This window comes from Uloborus diversus, chromosome 2, assembly GCF_026930045.1.
Source record: "Uloborus diversus isolate 005 chromosome 2, Udiv.v.3.1, whole genome shotgun sequence".
In the NCBI taxonomy this organism is placed as follows: domain Eukaryota; kingdom Metazoa; phylum Arthropoda; class Arachnida; order Araneae; family Uloboridae; genus Uloborus; species Uloborus diversus.
The window spans coordinates 177603283-177628686 of NC_072732.1; positions in this window are offsets into that span (position 1 = coordinate 177603283).

A 25404-nucleotide genomic window follows, 5' to 3' on the forward strand; every position below is an offset into this window, starting at 1 on the left:
TATCATAAGCTCTGCGATAAAAGGGAGGATTTATTTCACCCTATTTCAAAAATTTTGAACTTTCTCAGTTCATTTAAGGAGGGAAACCAGTTTAGGAGGCCACAATTTTAGTGTTTTTTGGGATTTTCTTATAAGAAAGAAATCAGAATTTAAACGAGGAGGATCTTTTATTCATTTTTTAAAGTACACCATATAATTTTTTGAAGTCGCTTCCATCAGAATTAGCGGAGTTAGAAGCTGCTGTTCTTGGGCGGTTACCATCAGAGCTTGTTGTTGGTGGACATTACCGAAGCCACAGTTTTTGTTCGTAATCATTACAATTTTATTTTCTCGTAAACAACATATTTCCTAAGAATATGAACATAACTGTGATCAAAAAAGTGGAAAATTGCACGTTTTTCAGGTGTTTGAATACAATGTTATGTTTTTCTAACGCTTTTTTCTCACTATATATTCAAATATATGTGTGTGAGTGAAAGTCTTTTCTTTCTGCTGTTTTTAGTTAAAAAATAATAAAATATAATAAAAAAAATAATAAACTTCTTTTCAATTGTTCACATTCTAGAAAATGTTAAAACTTTATAATTAAATCGTTTGATGTCAAACCCTTAATGAACCTTTTAGGGCAAGGCAAAAAAATAAAAATAAAAAATAAATAAATAAAAAGATAAATAAATAAAAACGACATTAACTTTACATTCAACAAAACTTAATAGGTAATATATTAACAGCCATAATACTCTCTTAAGATAGTGAGACGAGAAGATTTTCATTCCATTTATTTTCATGAAGAATCTAAAGGAAATACTGATAAATCAAAGAAAAACTAAGGTGGGTTTACTCAAAAAGCATTCACTTTCAAAAGAAGGACACTTGAAAGCAGAAAAAATCCGCCTTTTTCTATTTCCACTATTATATTGCAGAAAAATGACATTTTTATCATCTGTCTTCAGAAATCTTTCAAAGTCACAGTCGCAGATAAAATGGGCAGATATGCAAAACGCGTACGAATAAAAATTTGTCTGAAAAATATTTTTATATTCGCCATAAAAAATAAGCAAGATAAGTCCATTGTTGGAGAGCAATTTATGCAAAACGTGCTCAGTTTTCAAAACTGCTTTATGTTATTGAAAAAAGTGCCTGTAAGAGATTTTTTAAAATGATATCCACTATTGCATGTGCAATTCAAAACTGACGAACAATAAATTCTTCACAGCAAACCCAAACAAAAGGAATGATTCAGAACGCAGAGCTTCAACAAAAATTTTGCCTTTTGACGATTTCAAAAAGTTCTGCCATGAAATTTGAGGAATCACTTTTATTTTTTACACGACATGCAAATTAAATATTTGAAAAAACGATATTTATCATGAATATGTCCAAATGTATATTTAATACCTTATAACTACAATATTCTGAAATGTATTTTATAATTAATTTGAGAAAGGAAAGAAGTTCCGCTTTACGAAATACATTAAGTCAAGTAATAAGTTATAATTGAGAATATTTGAGTCAATAAATGTATTTCTGAAAAGGATACGAAACGTAATTGAAGAGTTGACAACAACTCGGAATTAAATGACAAAAACACAAAAAAAAAAAAAACACAAGAGAAAAACAAAACCGATTAGGAGTCCTTAAAAAACTACTAAAAACATACTAACTCATTTTTTCAAAACAAATTATAAACAGGTTACAAATGATTTAATAGTACGGTTTTATAAATTATGTGTTAACTCCTTATCTACTTTTTGATTCTACAATAAAATTTTGCTTTTGTCATTTATTAACTTTTCACTGTCAATTCTTCTTTGCTTTCTTTTTTGCATTTTTTTTATGAACAAATCTTATGTTAGTCCATCATTCAAATTTCGAGGACCAGCATAATGTCCTATTTAATATTAGATCTTATTCAGGACCCAGAATGTTTCTGGAATGCTATTTTACCTATTTCCGATTTAGAATCTACTAGAATAACAGCTTTTAAAAAGGACTCCATGTCAGTTTTGAGATTTCCCACTGCAAAAAACACAGCAAAGACCTCTGAATCCAAGTTTGAATGACAATTTTCTACAGCTGCAAATACAATAATGGAAAGAATTATTTATCTCAAATTCATCTGTGCATTGTATACACATGAAGTCACTCGATTTCAGGAAACTGATCTTCCATCATAGTTATTGCAGCGATTTTGTAGAATGCATTACATGTGTCTTTATCATTGCTATTGTCCATTTTCACTTGACAAAGGTTCCACTAGATATTTCATTGAAATTGTACGGGCAATTTAGCAAATAATTACGTGTAATTAATTGGAAGATAATAATTTTAACTAATCTGCTCTATTTATGTTAAATCTCTGTTACATGGTCTATCTTACAGAGTAAGAGACAATAGATAATATTTCACCTCAGCAAGGAAACTAACACAACTCCGGGAAAAAAAAAAAAAAAAAAAAAAAAAAAAAAAAAAAAAAAACAGGATTTGAAAAAATTAGGGTTTTAAGTAAATTTTAGTGATTTCTCAAGCATTACAATACGTGTAAAAACATTATGATATGATAACAGAAAATATCTAACGTTGTTTAGAACAAATAAACAGATTTCAGAATACACGTGTTTCGAGGTTTCAAGGAACCCCTTTTTCAATTCAAAGGTGTGAGCTTCTAGATGTAAAGACACCCAGTAAAAGCAATGAAAATGGACAGCAGACAGTTTAAATATCAAAATAAGCAATAACAAAAGCAAAACAAGACAAAACGGAACTCAAAGTCAAGATTTATTGCATGATTCCCTCCCAGAGGACACCGTTAAGCAATTAATTTCAGTAAAAAGACCCATGTGTCTTTACATCTAGAAGCTCACACCTTTGAATTGAAAAAGGGGTTCCTTGAAACCTTGAAACACGTGTATTCTGAAATTTGTTTATTTGTGCTAAACAACGTTGGATACTTCCTGTTATTTCTCGGCACAAAGGTATTTATTTATTGCTTAATTTACGGCTTAAACGGGCCTCACGTTTCCATTTTTCTGTATTTTTTCATTATTTTGTTGATATTTTGTTTGATTTGTGACTTTTCACATCTTTCTATTTCTTTTTGGTCTTTTGGTGTTTTCATTTTAAACATTGGTTTTTGGTATTTTCTAATTTTTACTTATGCTATGTATTATGTCTCAAGTTTATACATTTTGCAATCTCCGAATCAAAAAGTTTCGTTTTTTGAACCATTGAAATTTCTTCAAGAGTGTAGACGTAAGAAAATTATTCCGAAATTTATCTCTTTAAAATATAGTTTACCTAGTTCAAGCAAAATTAATAAAGTTCTCTTTAGGTCGAAATTGGCTCTACTTAGAGCTTCGATCCAGGATACCAGAAATCGTCTATCGTTTATTGAACGAGAGTTTTATGATTTACATCTTTCTGTTTCCAATTCGATTTCTGATTTTGATGTCATTGATAGAAATTCTTGGTCTAGAACCCTTCGTTCCTCTGGATGCATCAAGCAACTTTAAAAAAGAAATTGACACACCTCTGCAAAAATTCGCAAGTTGTTCTTTCAGATAATTTACCCGCAGTTAATAAAAATGTGGTTGTTAATCTTTACAGTGTTTCTTTAAATTGTTCCCAATTGAACGCTCTTAAGTGCAATGATAATTTTGCTGTGGTTAGTAAACCTTCTTTTTCTAAGCTTATTGCTCCCATTGAGAAGGCCTTTAAATTTAGTGCTTTATCTTCAACTCAAAAAGATTCCATTCGACATCTTATTGCTTCTAATGTTGACTTCAGTTCTAAAAATTCTAAACCTGTTTTTGCCAACACTGTTAGTCGTTGTGTAAGGAATTTAGTTTCTAATTCAGATTTAGTTGTCACTAAAGCTGACAAGGGTGGTCAAATTGTTGTTCTTTACAAGTCATATTATGTTGATAAAACTAATGATTTGATTTCTTCTGGTCCATATTTAGAAATTTCTAAAGCTCCCTGTGATAATGAGTTAAAGGCTATTATTTGGGCTGTCAAGTCAGTCCAATCTATTCCATTGAAAGTTAAGCGCTCTGTTATTCCTTCTATTGCTAATTGTGCTAGGTTTTATGCTTTGCCTAAGGTTCATAAAACTGGTATTCCTTTCAGGCCAATTGTTTCCAATATTGGTACGGCTTCCTACAAACTTGCGAAATATTTAGTCTCAGTGTTTTCTCCCCTTAGGAGTCAGAATTTATTCACTGTGAAAAATTCGACTGAATTTGTCGAAAAAATTCATAATTTTGCTCAAAATAACTCTTTTATGGCTTCATTTGATGTGAACTCTTTATTTACGAACGTACCGGTCGAAGGTTCATTGTTATGCCTTAAGAGTAGACTTTCTGAATTTCATTTTACTTCTAAGGAAATTGATGAGTTAATTTTTCTTACTCGGATTTGTTAAAAACAATGTTCTTTTCTTTTCAATGGTAGATTTTATACTATGGTTGATGGTCCGGCTATAGGAAACCCACTTAGCCCCATTCTTAGTGATATTTAAATGCATTACTTTGAAGTTAAGCTGTTCCAAAAATTACAGTTTCAATTTTATGTTCGCTATGTTGATGACTGTTTTATTCTTATTAACCATAATGATCTTAATGTTGATGAGGTTTTGATTATTTTAAACTCTATAGATTCTCATATTCAGTTCTCGTATGAACTAGAACAAAATAACTGCCTTCCCTTTCTCGATGTTCTCGTTTCTCGAACTGAGTCTGGTTTTGAAACTACTGTTCATCGCAAACCTTTTGCTGTTTCTTTACCTCCTCATAGACTATCGTCTCATCCACCAAATCAAAAATATTCTACCTTTAATGCTCTTGTTGATCGTGCTTTAAAGACTTGTTCTTCAGAGGAACTTCTTAATGTTGAACTTAATTATCTTAGAGCTTTGGCAATTGATAGAGACTATCCGCCCACTTTGATTGATTCCATTTATAAAAAGTTTTCTAAAAGATCCCAAAGTAATGTTCGAAAAAGAACTTACATCACTAAGAATTTGGTCGTTTTATCATTCTTTCCTTCTGTTAGTTTTCAGATCGCTAAGATACTTAAACGTTTCCTATTCCATGTTGTGTTTTCACCAATTAATAAACTTTCGTTCTCGTCTCTTAAGGATTCCATTGATCCTCTTAATGATTGTGGAATTTATAAAATTGATTGCATTTGCGGTCTTGCCTATATTGGACAGACCCGCCGTTCTTTGAAATTTCGTTTAAAAGAGCATAAAAATTATGTGAGAAAACAACAATTCAATATGTCTAGTATTGCTCAACACTGCTGGGACTCAAATCACTCCTTTGATTTCAACTCATTTAAAATTATACAGAAATGCCCAAATTCATCAGATCTTGATTTTTGGGAGTCTTTCCACATTCTGAAGAATCGTTCTAATCTAGTTAACGATCTTAAATCCATTCCGTATTTTTCTGCAGTGTGGCATCCATTCATTAATTGGTAGTCTTTTTTCGCCCCTCTTCTTTGATCTCATATTTTTTTCTTCGTTGCGTTGTAGGTGGTTATGGTAATGTCTTTCTTTGGAACTTTTTTCTGTCTTTACGTTTCCATTTCATGTTTTATTTTGTACTTGTTTAACTTTTTGTTGTTTTCCAACTTCTTTCTGTTTTCCTGAATTATGTTTATTCTTCCTTTCGCTAAATGTGGCAGTTGATTCGTAGTAAAAATTTTTCGGACATAAATTTATTGCTAATTTATTAATAAATGGTTTCATTTTGACAGCAACATGTATTTTATGGGTCTTTTTACTGAAATTAATTGCTTAACGGTTTTCTCTGGGAGGGAATCATGCAATAAATCTTGACTTTCAGTTCCGTTTTGTCTTGTTTTGCTTTTGTTATTGCTTATTTTGATATTTAAACTGTATGCTGTCCATTTTCATTGCTTTTACTGGGTGTCTTTACATCTAGAAGCTCACACCTTTGAATTGAAAAAAGGGTTCCTTGAAACCTCGAAACACGTGTATTCTAAAATCTGTTTATTTGTGCTAAACAACGTTGGATATTTCCTGTTATTCTCGGCACAAAGGTGTTTATTTATTGCTTAATTATGATATGATGTTTACTGCTTAGATTTTGTTGTCTAAATTAATGATGCATACTTAAAGTTCGAAAATTTTTCTAAATTATGAAAATTTAATGAAGTATCAGCTTTGATTATGTCGTTTTAGGCCACCACGAGATAACTTTCTACTAGTTTCGCGGCAAGAAAAATTATTAAATTTAGATTTTTACTCAGTAACTAGTAAGTTTTTTTCAAACTTTGAGTTGTCTTACTTTCCTTGCCGGGGTGCGCTATGTCACTCTAGGGGAAAATAGTTCTATTTGTTTCAAAAAGTAAAAAATAAGTTAAAAAGAGGGCATTTCGAGCGAGGATAAACATATTTACAATTAATATCATTGGGAAATATAAGGTTTTGTCAGGCTGAAAGGTAGGGTTGAAATAAGTTATAGAAACGCAAATTGTGACTTTTGCCATCAGTTCTTTCCTGTTTAGGCTGCAAAGTTTAATGAAGCCATCACTCCCGAATATTTGCAGCCAGCGAAATTACAGCCAAGTGAAGAGTTCTCTGCAGTAGAAGGGGAATGTGTGTGAAGCAAAGTGAAATAGTAGAATACTTATTGTTTTTAGCGCCACCTATAGGGTAATATTTTAACTTTGAAATAACACCTGTACGCTATTCCCGTCAGGAAAAAGTTACCCCTGAAGATCAAAGCATTTTATAATACAAGCAATTTTCAAAAATTGCTACTCATTCTGTAATATTTTGTTACGAGTCAAAAATTTCCCGTCAGGAAAAAGTTACCCATGAAATTCAAAACATTTTATAATACAAGCAATTTTTAAAAATTGATACTCATCCTGTAATATTTTGTTATAAGTCAAAAATTATTTTTGTTATAAAAATGATAAAAGTTCTAATTAATAACATTTTGAATATTAATTGAGACCTATTCATATTTTGTGTAATATTTTATTTATTTAAACATAAAACTTTTCAATTTCAAACAAAATGTACATTTATTCAAGTGCATGCGGAGCCCATCGGGGGTGGCAAAGTGGAATAGTTCATTTCGTTTACTTATTCAATCACTTACGTGTTCATTTATTTATAAATTCATTTCCAATCTTTCAATTAATCATTTACTTTTTTTCATCATTCATTCACTTATTATCCTATTTCTTCGCTGTTTTATTCACTTACTTATTTTTTCCCCTTTATTAATTATTCGTTTCTATTTATTTATTCGTTTATTGTTTCATTCAATATTGTCATTCATGCTTTGTTTTTTTACTCGATTATTTAATCAAAAATATTGTCAATACTAAAATTGAAAATATTTCTTTAGAAATATATTGTATTACTCACGTTACCCTATGAAAAAAAGTGAACATTTTAAACTTTTTTAAAGTACAATTTTTGTGCCGGAGATTAAAAAAAATAATAATAATGTTGCATTGCAAGTTTTATTATAAAAAATGCATTTTTCTTTCTTTATAGGCCTAAATTTTCAAAAGAAATTTCCAGTTTGTTCATTTTGAAATCAGTTAATTGTCTCATTTATTTCACTTTGCCCCACATTCCTCTACTTGACTTGTTCATGATTCTTTGACTAGAAATTAACCGAAAAAATATTAAGAGTGTGTTGCATTCTCGTACCTCAGAGTATCAATGTAATAATGTAATGCATATGAATCTAGTGAAGGTCAATGCAAATACACTATAACTACGTGTAGGGAATAGAAAAAGCACAAAAGTCTTGAGCAAATTATTGCAAACACACTCGAGGGTACTCGACAATCAGTTGAGATCAGAATAGTTTAGATAAGTTTTAATTACTTCTTTGTTTTAAAATATATTTATTAATGTTATTATTCTTTGTACAAATCAACAGAGAATAAAGAAAACCTTTCAGCACTTTAAGTACATGATGTTTCAGAAGAAGTACTATAACCTTACAGGAGAAGTAGGTGTCCCAAATACGAATAGGGTCACATAGCACTGCAGGGTCCGATCAGTCTTCTACACGAGTTACAGTTAAAAGAACACAAGATCAGTTAGACAGGTCAGGTACACGTTGGAAAAGTAGAAAACATTTTAGTGACAAGTTTTTTGCATATTGATATTACAGAAGGTGTTTGAAATTTACAACCAGAAACAGTTCCACAGGCTTCACAGAGGCGACGTCACTTCTAATTCCAAACATCTTGGAAGTTTCCTGGTTTGTCTAGCCTCTCTCCGGCAGCTCGAGATCGACCGCTATCTATTGAATCAATTGGATCTGTCATACCACAGTCTTAATGTGATGCCAGAAGAAAAAATCCAGCCATGATAAGTCCTAGGATTTAGCAAGCCAATGAACTGGACCACCATGACCAATTCAATGCCTTCTCCAGAATATGTTACATTAAGGTGTTGATGGACGTAATTACGGTAAGATGGGGAGTCCTTATCAAAATGGCTCCACATTGCACGGCGCATTAACCGAAACATGTGTCGCAGAAATTCAGGCAAGGTCAAGTATGTCACACCGTTTAGACAAGGAGGCAGAAGGTATGGTTCAGAGAGATGTTCTCCAACTATACCGGTCCAAACATTAACGGGGAAACGGCGTTGAGATGCGTGTGGTCATTTATCATAAAAGTTCTCCAAATCCTACAAATGGATTGTTGTGTTGAATTTTTGTGGCTTTTCCACCAACTGTCTGACAGGCGTCAGACAAGATCATACAGAGTGCTGACCTTGAGAAAGTAGAGAACGAGAAGAGGGGAAGAGTATGTCCTCTCCGGAAAATCCCAACAGTCCAGGATGTGTTCAACAGAAACTTGCTCACCTCCTCCTTGCAACCCCGTTGATTACAAAGGGGAGTCATGCTGACTGAATTCTCCTTCTTTTATGAAACTTGCCTGATCTCCTTAAGACCGGGCCGAGGGGAATCCTTTACTACAGTTAAAGTGGGTCGGAGTCGGGCGCTCTCGGATCTTTTACACTACAAAGCCGTCTTCGGGCGGACTAGGTCTTAAGGAGTTGTACGTGAACAATACAAACGCAGCAAATGCGCTGTCTGCCTCACTCTGCTAAAGATAGCATGTAGCAAAAGCCCTTTCGTACTTGATACTCAGCAGGCTCCAATGATTGGAAGCGTTGCAGATCGTATGGATGGGTTAAGTTTGCTGAAAATATCCTTCATGCAGAGGAGTTGGGAAAATCCACTCATTTTCCTATCACTCGAGTACTTATAAGATTGCCTGCTGCGACATTCTCTTCATTGTCTGGCGTCCACGCTCTCGATTCATGGTAACGCTGAATGAACAACCTATCTCACGTAACCTACTGTGCCCATATGTGAAGATCGTATGATGAGACACACATGTGCTGAAAACATTCCTAGTGCAAGAGCAAAGCGACTAGCCTGTTTCACAACTCCATGCGCGAGGGGCAAATTCAACGTTTGAATACTTATCCATCCTACTGTCTCAGTAATTGTACCGCAAATGCTGACTTACAGTGGTATTGTTGATTATGCGACCTGCTGTCCAACGTCCTCCATTTTATGACGGAGGCAATTCGGACACTGCAATGCTATGTGATTGCAATTCGTCTTTGTGTTTTCTACACCTCCTGTAAGTTTATCGCACTGGTGCGAAACCAGGGATGCGGAGTCGAAGAGTCAGAGTCGGACTGATTTCGGAATAAAAACAGTCGGAGTTCAGAGTCGAAGGTTTGAAATTTCAAAGCTTTGAGTCGGTTATTTTCCCTCCAGGTCTGCCAGTGCTTGTGGAGTCGAAATCTGTAAAATTCCTGGTGTCGGTCATTTTTCCTTCGACCCCGCAACCGTTGCTGAAACACCCTGAATGTTGTTAAACAAACTAGAAAACAGATATCAGGAAAAACATATCATTCTTCTTAAATTTACTTCAATATCTTATCCCTGAGATAAGAATTTTCTTTTAAAACAAGAAAAAGAAAATCCACACTAAAAGAACTAAACATTTGATACAACATTTGATCATTGCCACTTATTTTTGTCTTTTAAAAAAGGGTTCTACTTCTAACATTTTGATAAAATGGCAGTCAAAAATATTATTACTTTCACCTGGTCTACTGCTAAGAGAAAAATTAATATTTTCGAAAAATACGGACAAAATAAAAGGTAAATCATTCGCTGCCCCAAAATCTAAGACATGGTATTATTTTGTACCTACAGCAAGTTTAATATCATGAAATACATAGTGAAAATCAATTTCGGAGTTTCTCCCAAAAGAGAAAAACTACTCACTCTTAACTTTAAGTTAAGTATTAGGGTCATCCTCCAGAAAACGTAACTTTTGAACCCAAATATTTTTAAATTTCAAAACGTTTTGTTTCTTTTTTTTTATTCTTACATGAAAGTCTTACCTACTAGAAGTAACCATAAAAAAGGGGCCAGCTAAGTTCCAATTATTTTACTCATAAATTAAGAAAAAAAAATGCCTTGTTCACAGAAATAAAAAAAAACTTTTAATATTTAAAAATAAAGGCGAATTTAATATCAAAGTATGGGGTTAAGGATTTTTTTCTCTTTAAACTCACACGCAGGTTCAGAAATAGAAAAATGAGCATGGGGTCAGCAGTTTCCCTTGGCCCGGAAACAACCCCGATCTACGCAAACAATTATCGGATTCCTGCTGTTAAATGTTTATTTCATAAGTTTTTCAGAGTTTCAGATACATTCATCGTTAATCGCTCGACCAAATAATACACTCACATAATCTCATGGTTGTGCAAATGCGAAGGTGATGCAATTTTTTTCACCAGCACTTTTGATAAATATGACATAATTTAAATAATATTTAATGCTGACAAATAACAAAAAAAAAAAAAAAAAATACCCTCATAATTTGTTTTAAATTCTCCAGTTCAAATAATTAAAGGTTGTGCAAGAAGTTCCATCTAGACCTAAACGAGCCTACTTTTCCGCACACCAAAGTTTATTTATTTATTTATTTATTTATTTATTTTTTTTTAAGCATAAGACCAATATTTGCTCAAACAGCTGAGGTTCCAAATTATGCCAAACACAGATTTAACTGATTTCAAACAGAACACATAAAATACGTAACGAATTCATTTTCTCAAATTGTTAACGCTTTTTTTTTTTTCAGTAAATTTCACCGTTAAGGCATTTTGTAATAGGAACTGTTGAAATTGAGCAATTGTGTCTAACATCTGAACGTATAATTTTGCGAGAAGCGAGCTGAAGAAAAAAAAAAATCCAACAAAAATTTTCGAATCTGAGTGTGTAGAAAAGTAATAAGTATACAAAGAAAGTAACAGCATAAATACAAAGGCAGCAAATATATTACATTTCATATTAAAAAAAAACAGTCGTTTTCAAAATAAAAAAGGAAAAAGACGAAAAATTAAAAGTACGTCAAAAGAAATTATTTTTATCAAAAGCTAAGCAGTTAAAAGTTTTTTCTTTAGGGTAAAAAGAAGCATCACTTCAAGTTTCGCTTTTCTTTTTCGTGCCAAAACTTTAGAAAAAGAAAAGATTTAAACTTAATATAAATAATAATAATAAGAGTACTTCCAAATAAACTATTTTTTGCAAACATAAATTTGATCTTTCTTTCAAGTTCACGGCAGCTTTTTCTTTCAGTTAAAATATTAATTCACTCTAAATTTCCTTTTATTATTTGTTGCTAAGAATAAAAATAATTTTTCAGCAGGTGTTAATGTTAAGCATTTTTAATTGATCATTTTGAACGTTCGTTTATGGACATTTTCTTCGACAAAAGAATTTTTTAACAAAGTTTATTTCAAGAAAGTCCCGCTTAAAGTTTTGATCTACATTTACCTTTAATGTCTCCGTAGGCGTTAGTGTTAAGTTTTTTTTTTTAAACTGTTCATTTTATACGCACATTTTTAAGCATGTTTTTCGTCAAGAGTTTTTTTTCCAATTAAGTTTGTTTCAACCAAATCTTCCTTTAAGTTCGGAATTTATGTTTGCATAAAATTTTCCCGCAGGCAGGTTATGTTTTTTTAAACTATTCATAGCACGAAAAATTGCGCTTTTTAAAAGGTAAAATAATGAGAACGAGGTGTCATCGCCGAGATCTTTCGAACATAAATTTTTTTTATCAGAATATTAACTAAAAAGTTTTGGAGAGCTCGACAGACCGACATACAAACATTTTTCTTCATCTAAATAACTACTTTCCAATTTTTAATTTTGTTATTTTTATTCAATTATTCTGTTTATTTTTTGACCTTTTTTGCTTTTAACGATATTTTTAACATGCAGTAATCACTCATTTATGCTTTTTATGTTTTGTTACTTTTGCAGGAAATTAGGTGAAAAAGTATTCCTTTCCCCCCCCCCCCTGTTCTTCCAAAAAAAAAAAAATACTATGCAATAAAAACCCAAAAACCCACATATATATTTTTTTCTTGTTTAGCTCTGTTTTAATGCGAAGAAAAATGAATTAGTGCATAAGTTCGTGCCTGAACATTAGTTAAAAGTTAAACTTTTAAAATTTTAAGACTATTGAATTTGGAGGGTATTTTAATTGAAAGTTTTCCTGTAAATTCGAAATGTTTTGAAAGTTTTGCAAACAATGTATGACAATGCAAACTTCATTTTTAATCATCTCATGTAAATAGTGGAGAAGACGCATTAAAACACAACTTTCTACTGAGTCATTTAATTTTATCATAGTTTTTTTTAGATACACTGATACTATACTGCAATTTAAAAAATGCATTCACAAAAAAATGCCAACAACTGTATTTAAGAAATTGAGTGCGTAAGGAGGGTTTACTCACATGTACGTATGTCAGTTTTAAGAACACCCAACACTCTAATTCAATTGCTTATATAAATTGTAATACGTGATAGTTTGGAAGGTACATATTTCCTCATTAGATATAACTTTCAAATTTATTGAATCAACTTTATCTTCGAACTTAAACTTCAGAGCAATGCACTTCGTCTTTCTGCTTTTTTCCCCCTTTTGAAAAGGTTTTAAGTGTAGGGAAATATGGGGTAAAGCGAAATAGTTAAGATAATTTACCTTTTTCGACAAGAACAAATTGGAAATTTGTTTAGAAAATAACAGTACAATGAAAATCACAATAGTAATGAAGGAACATCCAATTTAGAATAAAACTCGCATTGAAACGTAATTTAAAATTTTCGGCAATAAATTTGTGCCTTCAAAAAAAGGTCGAAAACTTTCACTTTTTTCCCATGGGGCTAGTGTAGAATGAAATTTTTTTCTACTTCAATATTTTCTATCTGATTATTAGAAATATTTTTTTATCAAATGAGTGACTAAACAAAATAATGAATGAATAAATGTATAGATGATGAAATAAATCAGAATAAATAATTACATTAACTTACTAATAAGTGAGTGAATAAAATAGTAAATACAGTATTGTGGCAATTAATTGTTAAAGTTTATTTTTTTTCGCTTTATCACACGTAAGAGAACGAATAAGCACTCAAATTCAACTCAAAGTTCAAATAGAAGTTATTGTCTAACTAGTTGCTGTTTGTACGCATCAGGTAAGTAGCAGGCATATAAATTCTTCCGCTAAGTGACTAAAAGTTGGCAGTGTTAGTTGCTCGCTTATTGTGGGAGTAATTAGAGTAATGAATATCAGCCCTGAAGCACGTGATAAAGTGATTACACGTAGAGAAAACACTTCTAAAACGTTAGAAGAAATAGACAAAATATTGTGAGGCTCTGACGAGTTGAGATCCGACTCTGACAATGTTTACCTCTGTTTCGCTAAATAGAGAGTGGTAATAGGCGCAAAGTTGAGTTGCGAAACTTCCTTAGTAGTTTTTCAAAAATATTCCAACTAAAATACGAGCCAATAACGCGTCTATATTTCAATAAACTCTCCTAAAACAGGTAAATATAGTCAAGGTCACAGCTCAACTAACCGGAGCTGCACTATATGTAGAGTGAGTAAATCAAGTGTCGGGAGGATATGACAGCGGTTTAAAACAACAGGAAATGCTAGAACCAACCGTATTGGAAAATGCGGCCGAAAAAGATCAACTTCGGCTCCTGATGACAAAAAGTTTATATTGAACGAGTGTTATGAATTTTCTATTAACTAGTTTTGATCTGTCCAAATTCATGGTGGCAGCTGGTGTTGACATTGCACATTCAGCAGTGAGATACAGGCTTTTAGAACGTGGGCGGAAAGCACGTCGACTGTTCAAGAAGCAGCTTCTCACGCCTCGCATGAAGAAAAAAAAAGGCTAGAATGGGCACGGAAATATAAAACATGGACTGAGAAGGATTGGGAAAGGGTTTGATTTTCTGACGAAACACATTTTGTGATTCAGTGATTTAGATCCAGGTTCGTGAGAAGGAGCAAAGGAGAACCTCTTCGTCCGCACCACATTAATCAAGCAGCGAAGTATCTGCCCAAAAAGATGTTTTGGGATTGTTTAAGCATTTCAGGAACAGAATACCTTCTTCTCGTAGAAGGAATAATGCACAGTGCCAGCACAGTCGATATTGACCCAAAATGTGCTTCCAACCATGTCTAGACTTTGGCCGAACGGAGATGGCGTTTTTCAACAAGACGGCGTGCGATGTCACACATCGAAGTAAATTGTCAATTTCTGCTCTAAAAACAAAGTTACTGTACTGGATTAGTCCGAAAACAAACCAGACTTAAATTCGATTGAAAATCTGTGGGCCATCGTTAAAAAAACTCTTAATAAGTTTGATAGTACTAAAATGGAAAAGCTAATTTCGTCTGTTATTGACATTGGTATAAAGACATTGAAATTAAAACTATTTGTGTCAGCCTAGTGCATTCTACGCCAAAACGTGTCTGTGATGTTATTAAGTCTCGGGGATGTCATATTAATTATTTGTTTCAAATGTATTCATTAAAAACTTGAATAAAACCGATTTTTTTGAAAAAAAAACTGCATTTCCCAATTAATTGCTATAATACTGTAAATAAGAAAGTAAGTGAATGAATTACTTAATAAGTGAATTATTAGATACAGGTAGGTAGATGTATTAATTAGTAAATGATTACATAAGTGATTTAATAAATGATTGTAAAAGTAAACAAAATGAATTACGTATTTCCCTTTGCCCCGTTCACTTTGCCCCGCATATACTTGACTAATTGGTTGAAACATTTATATAAAACTAAGCTTAATATGAATTAAATAAATACTGCACCGAATTTTAGTAGGTCTCAATTAATGCTTAAAATACTAATAAGAAGGACTTTATTATTTTATAATAACAAAAATAATTTTTGACTACAATAAAATATTACAACATAAGTATCGATTATTGAAAATTGTTTATGTTATCATATGCTTTGATCTGCAGATGTAACGTTTCCCTGTGTGGATTTGGTTACATGTGTTGCAACGTAATTAAAATATTACCAGATTGCTGGCGTTAAAAACAGGAAAAATATTTCCCCATTTATATTTTACGCTTCTGGGCTATTTCACTTTGCTACACGTACCCCGACTAGAAAACTATACGATACAGTAATATTAAAAAAAAAAGAAACAATTGAAAGAGCATAGTAAAGTCACATTTCTGGATGTGTAAATAATTTGCCCTAGTTTCTCCGTTGTCAAAATAAGAGGTTTAAAAAAAAACCTAGATTTTAAGAAAACTTGCCAAATTTAGAGAGTTTCGGTGAGTAATGGAGCACACCTTTCACATGTTTCGCAGATGGATGTCCTACAACATGCAGACTGTGAAATCGTGTAAACCTGTAATTTCTCGCATAGTCTTCAAATTCATTGTTTTCTTAAAAATTTGGCAGATTTTAAGACTTTATGGCTCGATAAAGGGGGAGACGAGGGCAAACAATTTTTGAATCAAAAGAAAAAAAAAATTATGTGTATGCATTTTCTATAGCTACCTATCTCAACTTTTTTCATTGCAGTTAACCCTCATTTATCACAGTTAATCCGTTCCAAATTCTACTCCGATAAGTGAATATCCGCGAAGTAAGTTTTTTTTATTTAAAGGTCGAATATTTTCCTAGTTTCATATGAAACTTCTTTGAACGCGTTCTTCACATGATGTAAGCCTCCTTTGGCATGAAATAGTATCTTTGCTTTCGTGTAATTCAATGTATTGTGTAAAATATATTACGGAAATAAAGGTGCGACATAATAGACGTTAAAAATTTAAAAAGGATTCATTAGGGGTTTACGCAGTATAATTCACCAGACACACACAGTTGTTACACACTACCACTAACCTGCGAAAATAGTGTAACTTGTCCGATGATAAAATAAGTGCCAATCAGCACTTTCCCCGCTCCTACTCTTCATTCTTTCCTATTGAAGGTACGTTTTGCTAACTGTTTAAAATGCAAGTAGTGGTTCATCATTTTAAACGCATATATCTCCGAACAATATAGTACAGTAATATGCTCTCCCCATTAAGTAAGTTTAATCGCCAATGTTCAATAGAAATTCATGACACCATCACCATCATGGCATTTGAAACTATTAAACGTTTTTTATAGCCTCTCTAGTTTTATTTGCACAAAAGTATAATTTTTAGTTCGTATTTTACTTAATAGCATTATTACTCAAATTTTCCTGATTACGTTTTTGAGCTTGAAATCTCGAATCGTTTCCAAGTTAGTCTCATTCTTCCCTGTTAAAACTCACTCACTATGATGATTCTTGCATGAACAATATTTCTCTTAAATACTGTCTGTAACATTCTACGTGTTTCCATAGGTTAACCAGAGTTTTTTAGAAAAATGGACTTCGATCGTTCTTTCCCGTAGCCCTTCAAATAGCTTCTTAGAATCATTTTGCACCAAGTTGCAATTATTTTATTCAAGTTCCAACCACATTTTAAATCTACGGAACATACACAGAAAATTAGCTTTCATAATAAAATATTATATTTGAAAAGTGATACAGTATAGCTTCGATTTAACGATACCCGATTTAACGATTTCCTCAATTTAATGATACGTTTCACTGGTCCGCATTTGAATGCATTGAATGTCTATGCTCTTTGATTTAACGATACTTTTTTCCTGTCCCTTGACATTCGTTAAATTTGGGTTATACTAGTTCTTTACCTTAATTATATTGCGGAGATTACACGCCTATATTTTTTCTCCATATAACACAAAAAAGTTATTCAGAATAGCAGTTTTTATTTTGATATTAAGTTGTGCTTTAAAAATACCGCTCTGTAAAAACTGACCTTCGTTTTTAAGTAAGTTCAATTCTCCTTCGAAAACTTTTGCTGCACAAATTGTATATTTTAAAATAAAAAGTAACTTGACTTTCAAAAATGATTCAATAATGAAATATAACCTTCAATTTCAACCAATATGAAACTTTTTTAGTTTCAGTTTCGGTAAAAGGCGTTCCATTTATCATCAAAACAATAAAAAGTTTCAAAGTGTTTGGCGCGAAACAGTTAATTAAAAGGGAAAAAAAATTACCAAAGTATAAAATCCAGCTGCGAAACTGCCACTCCTGACATTGTGCCAACAGCAACACCGGTTGATAATCGCCATTGCAAGCACGTGTTGCTCTCTCGTTGCTCCCCAGAATCGTTGAAACTCCTGTTTTCCTGAGTATCCGCTGCGAATAAAACTGGAAAAGTACGAGGATCCGATGGGGGACTCTCAGACTCCTGTGCGGCTCCGGTCGTTAGCGCCATCTGCTGGTTTTGTTCATAAATTCCCTTAAGTCCAACTACTATCGAGCTGCGAAGGCTTTTAAAGCAAAATTGCTTGTTTCCTGGCGTAATAGATGTTAGGCATGTACGGGGAAAGAGTTTTCGGTAAACTTTTATTCGATGTGAGCCAAAATAATCTCGTGTAACAATATATACTAAAAGAGAAACGGATCTTTTGGAAAGAAGGAGAATAAATTTTCTGTCTCGCAAAAGAAAAGGCACATAAAATAAAAGTAATTTTTCCACTTGGGATTAAGGGTTTAAGATAAAAGGTTTCAAACGCAATATTTAGTAAAATTTTTCTTGAGGTATCATATCGGAAAAATACAATTCTGGGAATAGGGTATACCGATAAGTGAATGAACCCTCCCTCCTCCCCCCCCCCTTCCATCTCCAGTGAATGAAAAGCTACTAAATTTTTTTGAAAAAAAAAAAAAGATTTAAAGAGATTTTTCTTAGATCAATTGGCAGTAGTACTTCTTGCTAAACATTCCCAGAAAGAAAACGACTCGAAAATTCTATGTTTGTTCACTGTTTGGAGTGCAATTCATAAAAGAAAACCAATGTATACGCGAGGGATGCTTCCCAAGACTCCTCGCGTAAGTCAAAATTTCGCGTAGAAAAAGGTATGTATACGAATGTTTTAGAAACATACTAAATTATTTTAGACGCTTATAAACACCCCACGAACTGCTTTAAACCACTCCTCAACTATGCACTATAGTTTTTTACATAAAAAACCAAACTTTTACTGTTTTTAAAACTAAAAAGTACCTGTGTTATTAAACATAAAATTCTATGAAGATGCACGAAATGAATGATTAATACTAGGAAGAGACACAAAACAAAATGGCACAATAATATAATGCTGCGTTATAATAGTGCCGTACAGAGGATACAGTAATAATATTTTATGAATTAAAATTGAAGATGATGATTTATGCACCATGATCAGATTGTTATTTCTATCTACATAGTTTTTAATTACGGTTGCTTCGTCTTTTCTTTTATAACGTTTCCATTTATGGCAACACCTCTGGTTTCTTGAATCCACAATACAAAAGCAGCTTTCATTTTCATAATATTTACTTTGCCTAGTATTACTCTGCGAGTTTCAACACTGAAACTAAGTTCTGAATTTTTATGGATATCGTTTTCCTAGATTTTAAATTGTACGTATGGAAGTTTCCCCTATACTTATTGTCGTGCTGCCTTCAACGCATCTTTTAGGTGTTCAAACACATCGAAAATCGTTGCTTTTTTTATTTGCCAGAAACTTTCTCTTTTTCTTTCCATCTTCGCAAGCTTCAGATGAAATAGCAGTACCCGGGGCCATTACATTAACTTCAATACTTAGAAAGAAAAAAAAAAGAAAAATACTAAGTGGTTATTTGATACACTAACAAAGCGCTGTGCTGTAAAATGTTAGGTATTTTAAATTATGCCATCGTAGATGTTGGTTTTATAGAGCTACTATTAGAAAAAAAAAGGAATATCAGATCACTTTTATGAGGATTTTTATTATTTCCCAATCTTAACACACTTTTCAAAATAATATAATTTTGGTTATAGCATAAACATTGAACGAGCATTGATTAAGCAAATCATTCAGTGAAATCCTGAAGTCTTTAAGTGGTCTAGTTGCTGAGATATAAGCAAAATCAGGCCTCAGATTACTCTGTGACAATCAGGCCAAGTGTAATAAAAGTGCTGAAAAAAAGCAAGCTGATTTCAAAACTAGTTAGTTTTCTCAACCACGTCGGGCTACCAAGTGGAACTTATAACCACTTTCCGCGGGAGAGCGCGCATGACCAGAAACCCTACTGCTATTTCATAAGCTGACATAAACCTTTTAAAATTAATATAGTTTTTCTTTTCCAAAATATTATTATTATTTCAGAAAATTTTAGTTAAATTGTCGCGGCAAAAAATTTAATTTTCCGTAAGGACTCGACCAGTAAATTTTCAGTAAGGAATGTACAATAATTCTGTGTACAGCAAAAACATAAAAAGGTATATTTTTCATTGGGCATGTAATGTATGCAATGGCATCTAATCCTTAAAAAAAATATTTTCTTTTGTCCTATATATATATTTAAATGTCTTTCATTTTTGTAAATTGGTCGCATTAGGCCTTATGGAGATTTAAAACTTGACGCGCTCCAATAAAACTTAAACCATTTTTAGACTCGGAGGTCCTAAGTTAGTCAAAAAGAAGTCACAAATCTAAGGCAATCTAAATCGATTTTCTCCAATGTGATTGTTTCATTCTGTTTTCTCATGTTTTTTAAAAATTTTATTTAGTTTCGAAGAAAACGCTACATAACTTTTTTTTTTCTTTTTAATCTGTCTTATTGATTTTATATTAGATTAACTGCGTTTGCGGAATATGTCTTCACTTATTCACCCGTTTAAAGTCTTAAAACAAAAAAAATCCAAATTCATCGAACCAAATAGTATTTTTTTTACAGCTTTCTATATTGTAGATTTTTTTATTTCTATTTCTTTCTGGGCAATATAAGTTTATGTTCTTTTTGCTCCATGAGATTTTTTTGCAGACGACACTAGTTGTCATCTTCCACAGATAATTTCTAATTGCTCATAAGAAATGTTTCCGGTTGTGTTGTCTTTTCCAATTAAAATTTTTTTGTTTCCGATGCCATAAACTTGGTATTTGACAGTTGTTTTTGCTGAACAAGTTTTAAGGAAAGAATTTTGCTATGTATTTGATTCTTATAAACTAATGGTTCCTTTAAATGGAGGAAATATTTTTGAAAATACAAGAACAGATTTTATATTTTATTCATTGCTATTAAATAGAATAACTGTAATAAAAGTCTTATAAACTAAAATAAATCTCATTTAAAATTTTTTCGTTATAAAGTTTACAAGATGATATTTGTTTGATGCCTTTGTCAAAAAAAAAAAAAAAATGCAAAAAAAAAAAAAAAAAAAGAAATATGAAATATGAAAAAAGCAATAATAATAAATGATTAACACAAAGTCGTTTCAGGATTTTTTTTTTTTAATGTGTAAAATCATTTTTAAAAAATTTCAACAATCGGCTTCATGGCAGATGTTTAGTGTCGGAAGCGGTGTTTCTTGTGCGTCAAAAACGGTTTCTGTACCAGGAAGCTATACCGTAGTGTAATATTTAAAAATATATAAATAAGTAATAATCAAAAGAACAGAGTAAACCATGTTTTTAGACGCATAAATTATTTTGCCCTCGTATCCCCGTAATCGAAATGTTAAATCTTAAAATCTGCCGAAATTTTAAGAAATGTAGCCAAATTTAGTGAAATTTGGTGAGACATGGCAGGCATCTTTCATACGCTTTGCAGATGGATGTCATACTACACGCGGACGGTGAAATTGTAGACGAAAAATTGGTACCGTCCATTTCTCGCCAAGTCCTTAAATTTTGCGCTTTTCTAAATTTCGTTAAACTTTAAGACTTACCTCAATAATGGGGAAGGGGTTCAATAAAAAATGCGATATCCATAGCTTGATTATCAGATGTAAGGGTGAAGCATTTAAAATGTGTCTTTTAAAGAAACAATTTTCTGAAGTATTTTCAGTTTATTTTTGAAAACGTCCTTTTTGCAAAACGTCCTGGTTCGAAGAGGGAAAATCATAGCCATTTGCGAATTTTGCAGCTATACAATTCATAGAAATCTATTATGAAACTCTTTTAAGATTCAACCATATCATAAAAGTGTAATTAGATTATTAAAAAAAAGAAAGAGAAAAAAACATATTTACATTCTCAAGTGCATCTGATCAGCCGTTTTATGAGTATTGTAATGCCCAGTGGTCATACCATTTCCATAAATCAGTTTACTCCCACGAAAAACGTAAGCGTCGTCATCACCATGGGGATCACTCTCGTCATGGCTCATCGCGTAAGCTTCTTGCTACAGATTTAAGTAATGAATCTGAGATAGCAGCTATGCAAGATGTACCAGAAAATTCACTACAAAATAATGAGACAGGCTATATGATGGCTCTACTTTTAGCTACTTTTTCTTTTCTGAATGCAAAGTTTCATTAAAATACAACGTTTCAATGCACATCTTTTCTAAAAACCTTTTTCAGACTTACAAAAAAAAACTTGATTTTTCACTGCAAAGAAAAACTGAATAATGCCAAAAAACTTTTCAGACGAAATTGCAATGCTTAATGAATGTACTCTTCTAACTGCAGTGGTTCTTTATTACAACCTTTTGAAATCGACAATTTAGTTACATTTAACTTCCATATTCTTTACAGAAACCAGAATAATTAATTAATTTGAAAAAAAACGTTAATTTTTATTAATTGATTTTGAAATATTTGTTTGTAAAGAAACATTGTATCAATGTGAAGAAACATTCCATTTTCCTGGAAAAAAAATCTTCGTTTCTAAACTTTTTAAGCAGATGCTAAAGCGCTTCATTAAAAATCTTTCACATGAAAAAAAGTTAACATAAATTTTATTTCTAACGATTAAATGAGCTATTCATTAATTGAATCATTATCATAAATAATGTTGAAAAAATATATGCACTAAGGTGGAGATATTTTATTTATTTATTTTTTGTGTCGCTATAGCGTGGAAAAATTGCAGTTGGTGCAGACATAAAAAAACAAAATTAAAACAAATGTTGAAATCGGATAATATCTTCTGACTGCACAATAAAACTGATTTTTTTTAATAGAATTTCACTGCTATGAGATTTAAAAAAAATCACTTTAAGGTTTTTTAATGCTATTATAACGATGTGTTTGTCGCTACATCTTTTTTCTAACACAAAAATATCATTCAAAAAGTAGGGCTATCAACGAACTAGCTACAATGTTTAAATTTTTGCTAAGGTAAATAAATCTCATTTCCTTCAAATATCTTATTTTAATGCCAAGTCGTCATTTCTATTTGGAGAAATATTGTTTAGAAAAAGAATTGTCCATATTTATTGTTGGGTACTTGAAATGTCTTGTCTGATTATGCAAATGCTTTGAGAATAATTTCCCACGATCATGGAAAGGGAAAGTGTCGATCTGGGGGCTAGTTCGCACAATTCATACGGCTCAAGTGGCCCTGCGGGCTAACCTGCCCCGAGAAATAACCTTCGTACATTTTACAATGTTATCCAAATGGTTTTCAAAGTTTTACCCATCATAAATATATTGAATGCCGAAAGGCTGAAAAAACATACCTTAAGGCATTCTACTTAAAAATTAAGTTATTAAATTTCATTATCAATAACAGTTTTCTTTTTAAATAATAGTGAGTTTTTAAAAAATGAACTAATATTAAGTTTGCTTATTAGGAACGTTATAAAATTTTATTTAAAACAATATTTTATTTTGATTCAAAATAATTGGATTTCATAACCGAATGACAAAAATGCTATAAATTTTTACGAACATTAAAAATTCATAATCATTCCTTTCTTTTTTATTCTTATTTTTTTCAAAAAATGTTGTAATAAGCTTAGCCCAATTTTTTGAAATTTCTTGGTTTATTTCTTGGTTTTGGATTGCCTTTTGTACATGTCGACTAATTTAAGACAGGTGACTTCTCTGTGTTAATATGTGACACATTTTTATGTTTCTATAGTTATGAAATTTCATGGGGTTCCGTTTTAACCTGAAATACCTCTATTTTCGAAACCGTTAGTCCTAGATACATACTTCCAATTGAAAAATTGTTCAAAATCAGATGCAGGGTTTAGATATTGGAAGTATGAAACAAAAATAAAAATTCGTCAATAAATACAAAATTTAACTTTTTATACGGGCCCCAAGTTCCCTAACTTTTTCGCAACTCCAACGAACTATAGGGGGCACTGCAGTCACTGCCTAATGGCGGACGAAAAAACTAAAACAAACGCACGTGGTAACGAAGAAAATGCTAATAAGTCTAGTAAATTTTGTTCGTATGCATGATTTTTTCGTTTTATTCTTTTTAAATTAATTTTCAAAGTCTTATTGATATTGTAGAAATAAATGAGAATTCAAGAAGCATTACTAAACGTTAGAAATTAATGCAAATTGCGCAGTTCGTAGTTCTAAGCAGCCATTTCCACGATGTTGAATTCGATATTTATCAATTCTTGATAAAACTAAATAATAATTGTGGCCTGACAAGAATAACAATTAACGCTAGAAAAATTGATATGACATTACAAATTATTATCAAAAGAAGATAATACTTCTTTGCCTTGCTTGGCTAGCGCTTATTGTTTTGCATTTGTTGCTGAAGTATTTCTCTCGAATTCCCGAATCGGTTAATTTAAAATTTTTCTGTTTCGATTTTTCTAATTTCTGAGTTACGATTTAATTATGTCATGTTATGCAAATCATCAACGAAATTCTCACGGATATATGGTAGTAGTTTTCTTTACAGTTGAATGACCATTATTTATTTTAACTTATCGAATTCTGTAATCTTACTACCATTTTATTCCACTCATGATAAAAATTAAAAATGATTTAACTAAAAACGCGAAATCTCGCCAAGGTTACTTTGCTCGCACAATACTAAAACTATAACCCTAAACAAATTTGGCGAAACCTTTCAGCTGAGAATAAAAGGAATAAAGTAAATTCTTTCTCGGTTAAACATTTTTCATTTTGTTCTACGATAATATATTCAAGAAAATATTTTGCATACTGTCCATTTTAACTGAATGCTGCTGTAAAATATGGTTAGTTAAATTAATTTAAGATTTAAAAAAACCCATATTCCTACAAATGTATACAAAACAATAAAAAATTTTACCTTGTATAACGTTATCCAAGTTTGTTAATCCTTCGCTTTAACCATTTCTCAATCAAATCATATTTTAGAAGGAAATAAGGAAAACTAACATTATTCTGAGAAGCTCGAGAATACTACTAAGGGACGAAACAATTTCTGTAGCTGAAAGCTACAGAAATCGAGAAATCGAACTAAGACACATCGATTGCGTTAATAAATACTCAGAACAAACTGCCTGTGTTTACATCAACAGACACACATGGAACGCAACGTGGCAAAGTTTTAGTTTTTCCGGCAGTTTTGTAAATCTCCGCAAGGTAGCGTATTCGAGCGCTGGAGTTGCGAATACTTAGGTAAAAAATCTCGATTGAAAAATAATTCCAACACAAAAAGTTTGATATAAGTACGACCAATATTCACCGAGATATGACACGCAACATTTTGTGACTTAAACGACTTTACACTCGCCGTCAATAACACCTTTTGGGGGAAAATATAGCAGTTAACAAGTGTTTAAAATTATATGTGTGCAAATTGTGTGGTTTTTCAAAATGAATGAGGTTTTGTAGCGTGTTTTTGCCTATCATGGCATAGCATTTGCATTTATTTTTGAATAACAACGAAAAATATAAATACTTTGTTTTTTCACATCGACAACCTGTCATTCTTCTGAATGGGCGCTAAGTTTCAATTTCCTCTTCCATATGGTCCATTAAAAATTCAAACCCGAATATTTCCTTGTACTTTGGTTACACAAATGTCAAATTTTTTGTGTTAGTAATATTTTTCAATGGAGATTATTTCCCTAAATATAAGTTAAGAGATCTAGGTCCCGTATAAAAAGTTAAATTTTGCACTTTTTGACTCATTTTTATTTTTTCTTCAAACTTTCAATGTTTTAACTCTGC